Source organism: Tachypleus tridentatus, chromosome 3 (assembly GCF_004210375.1).
Source record: "Tachypleus tridentatus isolate NWPU-2018 chromosome 3, ASM421037v1, whole genome shotgun sequence".
Classification (NCBI taxonomy): Eukaryota; Metazoa; Arthropoda; class Merostomata; order Xiphosura; family Limulidae; genus Tachypleus; species Tachypleus tridentatus.
This window is the reverse complement of record NC_134827.1, coordinates 98,150,890-98,160,049: the sequence shown is the minus strand read 5'-3', so window position 1 is coordinate 98,160,049 and position 9,160 is coordinate 98,150,890. Positions and strand designations below refer to the sequence as shown.

Below are 9,160 nucleotides of genomic sequence, written 5' to 3'. Positions count from 1 at the left end.
GCCTTTTGAAGCATGTTTAATTATTACCATACGAATTGCAAGATACTTACCAAACAATTAGCAAGCATTAATTAATGTATTGAATGTAATATATGAGCTGTTTGTGAACACACTTAATGTAGAATTTTTAGGTTAATTTTTTTCCCATTATTTTGCCTAATCTAATCTAATACATTTCTGTTTTGTTTACATTTTGCTTACTTTTATAGTAATAAATAAATAATGCACATGAAAAACAAGAAATATAGTACTCAGCTTAAACATCTCACAAATCATCCTGCTTTTTGGTTTCCTCCCACTTCAAGTGCTGCATTATATTTTTATGAAACTAAAACATGGAAAACTCCAATGATTTCAAAGTAAAGCCATTTTCTGGCATGTTTTTAGTGTGAAGATAAAACAGTAATTATGTGTCCAAGTACATTGGATTATTAAAAAAAAAATACATTTTGAGACTAATACGGTTTGGAAATAGCTTGAATGAGTATCAAAGAAAATTTTATTACAAGTTTAAAGCAGTGAAAAATGTACAACGTTTCAACAAGTTTTTGTCGTCATGGCTATATGTCCAAGTATGTGTTTTTTTACGTGTTAAAATCAGATTATTTTTTATTTATCATATGGTCAGTGTCAATATTCTGTTTTGTATCAAGGAATTGCAAAATATTTTCTTTAACAATATTACATATTGATCTTCTTCAGGTATATTTAGACAGATTCCTAATCAGTGCAACACCAAGTACATGTATGTATATCATGTTTTTATTTCCTTCACTGACTTTGCCAAAATACTGTAGAACTCCAATTTTTTTCCCCAACTTTTAAAAACAATTGCCTTTTTAAAACATTTCAATGGTTAATTTAGATGTTTATTTTAGAATTAAAAAATTTCCCTCAATCCAGTGTGTGTGTTTTCGTAATGTAATTTACAGACCATGGAATATTATAGAATTAGCAGAAACTTTTAAAGAACAGATTGATTAATTATCACTTGCATTTGATTATTTATCTTTAATAGTTTTATACTGAAAGTAATTTCATTTCAACCTAATTTCCCTGCAAGGGAGGTCAAAGGCTACCTGGACAGGTAACCTCTTTTAATCACTCGCACCACTATACAGTTATGTGTTGTCAGTTAGTAAAATGTGTGCTTGTCATGAATCATGAGAAAGATTATGCAGTCTCTTGGCTACAACACAGCATAACACATTAACTTGAAAAGCAAGAAATAAAAATTTGTGACTTTAATTATGGTTTTATTTTATCGTAAAACAGAACACTCGGAAACCCTGTGGAAATACATGTAGTTTGTATACTTTGTTTCTTTACAATTGTATATACTAATGTTTAAGACAAAATGTCATAACAGTAAATATAGTATTATTTGGGTTTACTGTTGTAACATTTGCTACAGTACTTCTCAAGGTGGCCTGGCAGGGTCAAGTGGTTAGGGCACTCATCTTGCAGTCTGAGGGTTGCAGGTTCAAATCCTCATCACACCAAACATGCTCAATGTTCTGGCCGTGGGAGCATTATAATGTTACGGTCAGTCTTACTATTCATCGGTAAAAGAGTAGCCCAAGAGTTGGTGGTGGGTGGTGATGACTAGCTGCCTTCCCTCTAGTCTTACACTACTAAATTGATCACAGTTAGAGCAGATAGCCCTCACACAGTTTTCCGCAAGTTTCAAAAACAAACAAATACACTTCTTAAGGTTGTCATATTTACCAGAACATTCTACATAACTTTCTAATGAAACCATGTTTGTGATCACATTATCTGAATAAAACTAAATAATGTCTTAGGCCCAGAAGTTAACACCTGAAGACAATAATTAGTCTGTATTAATTTGTTAATTTTGGTTATGTAAAATGATAGGAAAAAATATTAAATTGGTAATATCTTCTTTGTGTTTAAAAACTTATTAACTTAATGCCTTCCTCATGTTTAAAAACTTATTAACTTAATATCTTCCTTATGTTTAAAAACTTATTAACTTCAGTCTGTGTTTGGAAACTGTTTTGTTAACTCTTTTTTTTTTTTGTAACAACAGTTATTATTTATTTAGAATTGTTTTTATAGCTCATAATTTCTTTTTGTTAACCACAGTTTTCATTTATTTGGAATTTAGTTTTATATCACATAATTTTTTTGGTAACTACAGTTTTTGTTTATTTGGAATTTAGTTTTAGAGCTCATAATTTTTTTGAAACCACAATTTTAATTTATTTAGAAATGTTTTTATAGATCATAATTTTTTTTGGTAACCACAGTTTTCATTCATTTAGAATTTAGTTTTACAGTTCATAATTTATTTTGTAACCACAGTTTTCATTTATTTAGAATTGTTTTTATAGCTCATAATTTCTTTTTTGTTAACCACAGTTTTCATTTATTTGGAATTTAGTTTTATAGCTCATAATTTTTTTGTAACCACAATTTTAATTTATTTAGAATTGTTTTTATAGATCATAATTTTTTTTGGTAACCACAGTTTTCATTCATTTAGAATTTAGTTTTACAGTTCATAATTTTTATTGTAATCACAATTTTAATTTATTTAGAGATTAGCAGAAGGATTTGTTTGAAGTGTGCAGTTAGGTAACATTTCTTGGTAGCTTGCTTCAATAATAGTGTGTGAAAATGTTCTTGATGTGCATGTGTACAAGATACATAAATACAAAAAAAACTCACGATGAGCTTATAGAATTCTGGAAAATGAATATTATAAGGTTAGCACAAATAAATCAATTTGAATTTGTAAGTAGAAACTTGAAGAATTGTGTGTAAAAGATTATTCATCGTTCTATCTCAGCATGATTACTGGATTGTGTATTTCTTTGTTTGTTTTTCTAAATTCAATTTTTGTTGTTGTTCTGTTGCATGCTAAAAATCTTTTCATTGTGTAACTTGTGAACACCAGTTTAAAAATTAACTAAACTAATGTGGCTAAAAATTGCATAAAAAATATTTATCACACTTTTTTCTCCAAGGCCACAGTGAAACACCAAATAAATAAAATAAATTCACCATGTAGAAAATTAATTTGGTTTGTCTGTGTGTCTATAATAAATTTATTTTGTTGCAAAGTTAACAGTAATGCCTTCAGAAATTACGTTTTAGACTTGATGAGAAATAATTATAGGAACTAATGATAGATTACCTTGTCTAGATGGTTTAAAGAAATACAATATTTTGGAGGGACCTTCAATATATTTGGTTTTAGAACTTTTATTGTTGTGGTGATAAAAGTTTGTGCAAAATAACTATAAATGCATAAATACCTATTTGTTAATGGGTTGTTTGTTTTTACTTAGTGTTTTATTTGCAAGGACTACTTCATGATAGTTTGTTTTACTTAGTGTTTTATTTGCAAGGACTACTTCATGATAGTTTTGATTGTTTGTTTTTACTTAGTGTTTTATTTGCAAGGACTACTTCATGATAGTTTGGATTGTTTGTTTTTACTTAGTGTTTCATTTGCAAGGACTACTTCATGATAGTTTGGATTGTTTGTTTTTATTTAATGTTTTATTTGCAAGGACTACTTCATGATAGTTTTGATTGTTTGTTTTTACTTAGTGTTTTATTTGCAAGGACTACTTCATGATAGTTTAGATTGTTTGTTTTTACTTAGTGCTTTATTTGCAAGGACCACTTCATGATAGTTTTGATTGTTTGTTTTTACTTAGTGTTTTATTTGCAAGGACTACTTCATGATAGTTTGGATTGTTTGTTTTTACTTAGTGTTTCATTTGCAAGGACTACTTCATGATAGTTTGTTTTTACTTAGTGTTTTATTTGCAAGGACTACTTCATGATAGTTTGTTTTTACTTAGTGTTTTATTTGCAAGGACTACTTCATGATAGTTTTGATTGTTTGTTTTTACTTAGTGTTTCATTTGCAAGGACTACTTCATGATAGTTTGGATTGTTTGTTTTTACTTAGTGTTTTATTTGCAAGGACTACTTCATGATAGTTTTGTTGAAAGTTTCCTCTGATTTCACTGTTTCAGGTCCTTCAGTGTATTCTCAGTCTCGAACCATTACACCCTCTACAGTGATGAATGTTGACAAACAATCAGGTGTTGTAAATGCTCATAGAGTTCCTGGAAGACCTAAACCATGGAAATAATATACTTGTGTAATTAGAATCATGTAAACTAAATCAGAGCAAGAACAGAAGTATTCAACTGAAAAAGATAGTCCTTTGAACATTAAAAAAAATATACTAAAAATGAATAATTTTAGTAACCAAAAAGAAATTCACGTATTTGTAAACCAGGGTTTTATATTCCTCATTATTTAGAATGAACTATTGATTTAAATATTCAGATATACTGCTTGTTTAACAAACAAATATTTGAAAAATACAAATGTAAAAGAGTATCTGAAGTGTCTGGGCGTTTAAACAGACATATATAGAAATTCTGTGATATCTATGAATCCTGAATGAATAAGTTTTTATTTCCTTTTCACCAAAGCAAGGATATGCCATTCATAGGTCAAATTGTATGTTTTATTACTGTCACACACTGTATCATTTAAAGTTTGAAATTGTAAGTGAGATATGTTTTTTTTTCTACAAATTTGTTAAGACAATAAGATGCTTTAGTTCAGTAATCAGATGATTTTCATTTTATTTTTTTGGTAACTTTGTAACTAAAATGAGTATTTAATAATACTTAAAACACAAGCAATTTAGGTATTAGCATCAATTTCTAAAATAATAAAAATGTGCTACTTGTTTCGAGAAAATTGACGTAATTCAGATAACTTAAACAACAAATGAAATAAATGCCAACTCACAAACAGTATTAAATAAACTAATGAAAGTTTGATGTAGACACCAAGTATGTAAACTTTGTGAATATCATGTACTACATTTTTAGGTCCATTCTCTGTATGAATATTGGTTTTACTTTATTTCATTTCACATACACGAACAATTAAACAATAATGCAAGTTTCCATAATTTATCTATTTCTTTTTTCAATCCATCTTTTACTTCTTTCTGTGTTTCATGTCATATGCCATCTTTGTGTTTCAGAACAACTTCTTCCTTCATATTCACCCATTACTTTATTTGGTTACAAATCTTGCCCTCTCATGCTCTTTCTAAAATTGTAAGAATCCACTTTTTTTTACATGATTGGTAGGTTCACAAAGTATTTGTTGCTGTATGTATATATATAAAGTGGCTAGAAATTTTTTTACCATTTATAACTCAGTCATCAAAGGTGAAAGAATCTCTCCAACCATCAGACCTTATGAGTTTATCCATGGACATTTAATAGAAGTACATATCATTTTACTTTGAATTTCTGGTAGATGTTAAGTTCATGCAGTTACATAATTTGTTAATTATGACACAAATGTTTGTAGTATTTGTCTTTGTTTTTCATGGGACATTGCTGCTTTATACTCAAAATGATTTCATGATGTTAAACGTTAATAATAGAATGATACTGCCATCTGAATTGTGGTAACTCATTTTCGTGTTCTGACTTCATTGCGGTGGTGCAAAGTTTTTGTTGATTTAAGTGGTATAAATTGTTATTTCTGGACACAATTCGAGCAGGATAAATGTTGTTTTTTTTTTACAAAGTATGTGAGTACATGAGAGGGGCAATTCGAGCAGGATAAATGTTTTTTTTTTCACAAAGTATGTGAGTACATGAAAGGGGCATCCTGGAACCATAAAACACACAAGCCACTTTGAATTTTTGTTAAAGGTCTTTGAAGTACCTAGAAAAGAAGTCAGTTTTCAGAGTTCAGAAGTGTTGAACATAAGGAAAAGAAAATATACTGTGGTTGGAAAATGAAAGTGCATTATGAGATCGTATACAATTTATTGGGTATTTTATTTCCAATAAACTACAACTATTTAATTGTCAGCCTTAAATACAGTAGAGCGCCATTAAGCCGCGGATTAGTAAACCGCGAAATCGCTTAAGCCGCTGTAGCAAGTCTTGTCCCCAAATGTTTGATGTATTAAATCTACTACCTGGCTTTTTAAAGTTTCTCACACTCTCCTTGTCTTTATAACTTCAAGGGGATATTTAAAAAGGATTTGCTTTAATTTGGGAAATAAATAAAATATATTCTAATAGAAATCGACCGTTAATCTACCTTATCCGCTCTCTATGTCAGCTTTATGGAGGCTACCATTGTTACCGAATCACACCTCTCCATACATTAAAGTTAATCCGCGGTAAATCCGTGAAAAAAGTGATCAATAATTAAAGTATTTTTAATTCGATAATCCGATATTTTTGTGGAATTGTATAAATATTGGTCACAAACCCAATAGAAATCACTCCATTGATGATGATGTACCAGTAGCTTCCTCAATTTTACACAAAGGTTTAAGCCGCGGTTAAGCAGATTAACCCCCAAATACCGCGGCTTAACGGCGCTCCACTGTAAAAAGGCAATTTTATGGTCAGTATGACAGGTTGTAAACATTACGGGATTGTAATGTGTCTATTGCAATGATGTATTTGTTACTGCTTATTATACAGCGTGTCTTTTGTTGTTTTATTTAAAGTTATAAACTGTGTAAAATGTATGGAATTTTGGTGAAAGGCATTTTTATGTTTTAATGTCATGACATTTTTAACTGAACAAAATTGCTTTAAAAGCAAATTATTTATTTAAAATATTATTGTATAACGAGCTTTTCAAAGAAAGAGAGAGTACATGGTATTCATTGTATAGTTGGAATCACAACCTAACTAAACTTCTGAGTTCTGTATCCTCTTAATGTAATTCAAGATAGCTCATATTATTGTATCTAAAATCCAAAACTATATGTTTATGTTGCAGGTTGTTATTTTTATAATCAAATATCATAACATATTATGCTTCTAAGGCCTATTATCAAATATTGATATCACTGTTTGTTTGTAATCGCATTTGCTCACTATGAAACCTCATGAAACTTACTAGGTTATTTTAATAGATAAAACATATTGAATAGATAGACAAATTAGTTTTGCAGTTTCATAAAGCATCTTTGTGTGTGTGTGTGTGTGTGTGTGTGTTTGAGAGACTTAAGTTCAGTTATTAGAAAAATAATTGTACTAGGGTTAGTGCCTAATGTGGTTTGTTATTTGTATGATTTAACCTAAACTCATAACATTTTTAAACATCTAATACGAATTTTTAAGGTTTAGTGTTTTTATATTTTGATTGCTTTATAAATTTTAGCGTTAACAAAACAGTTTTTAGGATGTAAATAATTTTATGACTTACTAATAATTTTGTCTTTTAAAAAGTGGCTTTAAAGCTATATTATTATAGTTTTCACATTTGATGGTAAGATAAGAACATAAATTACCATTTCTTTAAAACTAATATTAAAATGAAATTGTGATTTTACAAATTGGTCATAATTCAAGTAGTATGCTGTATTCTTAAAACCTTTTATTTATTATTAATTTAAGTTATTTACTGTGTCTGAGGAATAATAGTTGCTAAAACTTTTCAAACTTGGTGGTAAATGAGAAACCATAAACAAATTTGAAAACAAAACTAACAAATTATCGAACTATAATATTTTAAAAAATTTAAAATGTATTCAGTGTTATTTTACTTCATATTCACCATAGACGTTAAAATATTGGGTGGACGATCGCTGTTATTCAATCTGTTTATTATTATCAGTGTAAAATAGTTTTATTATGTTAATATATTGTTTTACAGTCAGTGTGTCTGTTTTTCTCATAGCAGCTATGTCCAAACACCTCTTAACTATTGAAATTCCCCATGCTTTATTGATTTCTAACACAAGATGTTATCACTGTATGATAAAGTTATTAAATGTAATATGTAAGTGGATTTGTACATTTTATTTATTTATTCATATTGATTGGTTATTATCAAAGGATTATTTCTGTGGTGTTTATATTGTACAGTTTTTGTCCAAAAGTATAATCAAAACATTGATTTTTCTAAGATTCTAAACATCGGTAATGAACAATCATTACAAAATTAACCTTCATAATAAGCACTGTGTAAATTTTAATAGTCGTATTTTCTCGTAAGTATACACCATTTGTTTTTTTACCCCAAAAAAGATGCATTTCAAACATTTACCTTTTGTTTCTCAAATGTTATCTGTTATCCTTTTGAAACCTTTAAGTAATTCCTTATTCGGGAAAGTGAGTTCAGTCAGTGTGCTTTAGTAGAATGGCCACCTGTGTAAATCAACAGTTACATCATGCTTCCATCTACAAGGAATTATGTATAACTGTTACTTATGCGGCACTGTTCATAAACGTGCTGCAAGAAGAACTGTGGTAAGCACTTTGTTTTGTCTCTTTACGTGGTTACAGTGTAAATACTTTATTGAATTCACACAATGAGGAATTATAGATAGATGAGTATGCTGTTAAAGGATATAGTTCAACTCTACTTATTTTTTACAGTGAGTGGCTTAGGATAAGAGCCTGTCTTATCCCATATTAGTACCCCATTCTTTTTTACAAGGCATAAGACTTTAGCAATACTTTTCAGCAACATATGTATTGATTCAGTTAATTTAAATGAAGTTTGCAAATGCTACGTTTACTATGAATTGTAGGTGTTATGGATTACATGGGGATAGTTTTACTCTTTCGAGGATCCATTTTTGTCCAACCTTACTGTCAAAGTGTCCCCCTCAAGAACAAGGATAGTATTTTTTTGTGTCTGAAAAAAAAAAAAAAAGGTTCAATCTTTGCCTTAACTAGAGGTGATAATTATAATAAAACAGGGTTCATTTAAAAACCTTTTGATTTTGTTATGACATGCATGTAAACTGTTGAAAATTGCGCTTAGAGCAAAGGTGGCCGTTATTACTGCATTTTATATTTGTAAAACAGCTGGTATGGATAGAGAAAGCTCTATGTAGAGGAGCGAACAACGTTTCGACCTTCTTTGGTCATTATTACCCCATTTTGTTATGGTGTTGAGAAACAGAGTCAAGAATAACTATTGATCTTATAGATAATTGTTGTTTGGACCCAGCAAACCAATCCAGAAGTGCATTTCAGTAGTATTTGTAAACTTGAAGCTGTTTTCACGTGATACCACTCATGTTTCATGAGGACGTCTACTGAGGCAGTGTTTGTTACATCGCATAAATGTATTTGTATGGAAGACTTGTCTCTATTTA

General features: G+C 29.4%; 1 long non-coding RNA gene across 1 annotated transcript; it reads left to right on the top strand.

Moving 5' to 3' along the window:
* Window positions 1-608: 608 nt before the first annotated feature.
* Window positions 609-7,838, top strand: LOC143247567 (uncharacterized). The gene is made up of 2 exons (XR_013026612.1): window positions 609-745; window positions 4,017-7,838. It is a non-coding gene; the product is annotated as an uncharacterized LOC143247567 (long non-coding RNA).
* The last annotated feature ends 1,322 nt before the right edge of the window (window positions 7,839-9,160 follow it).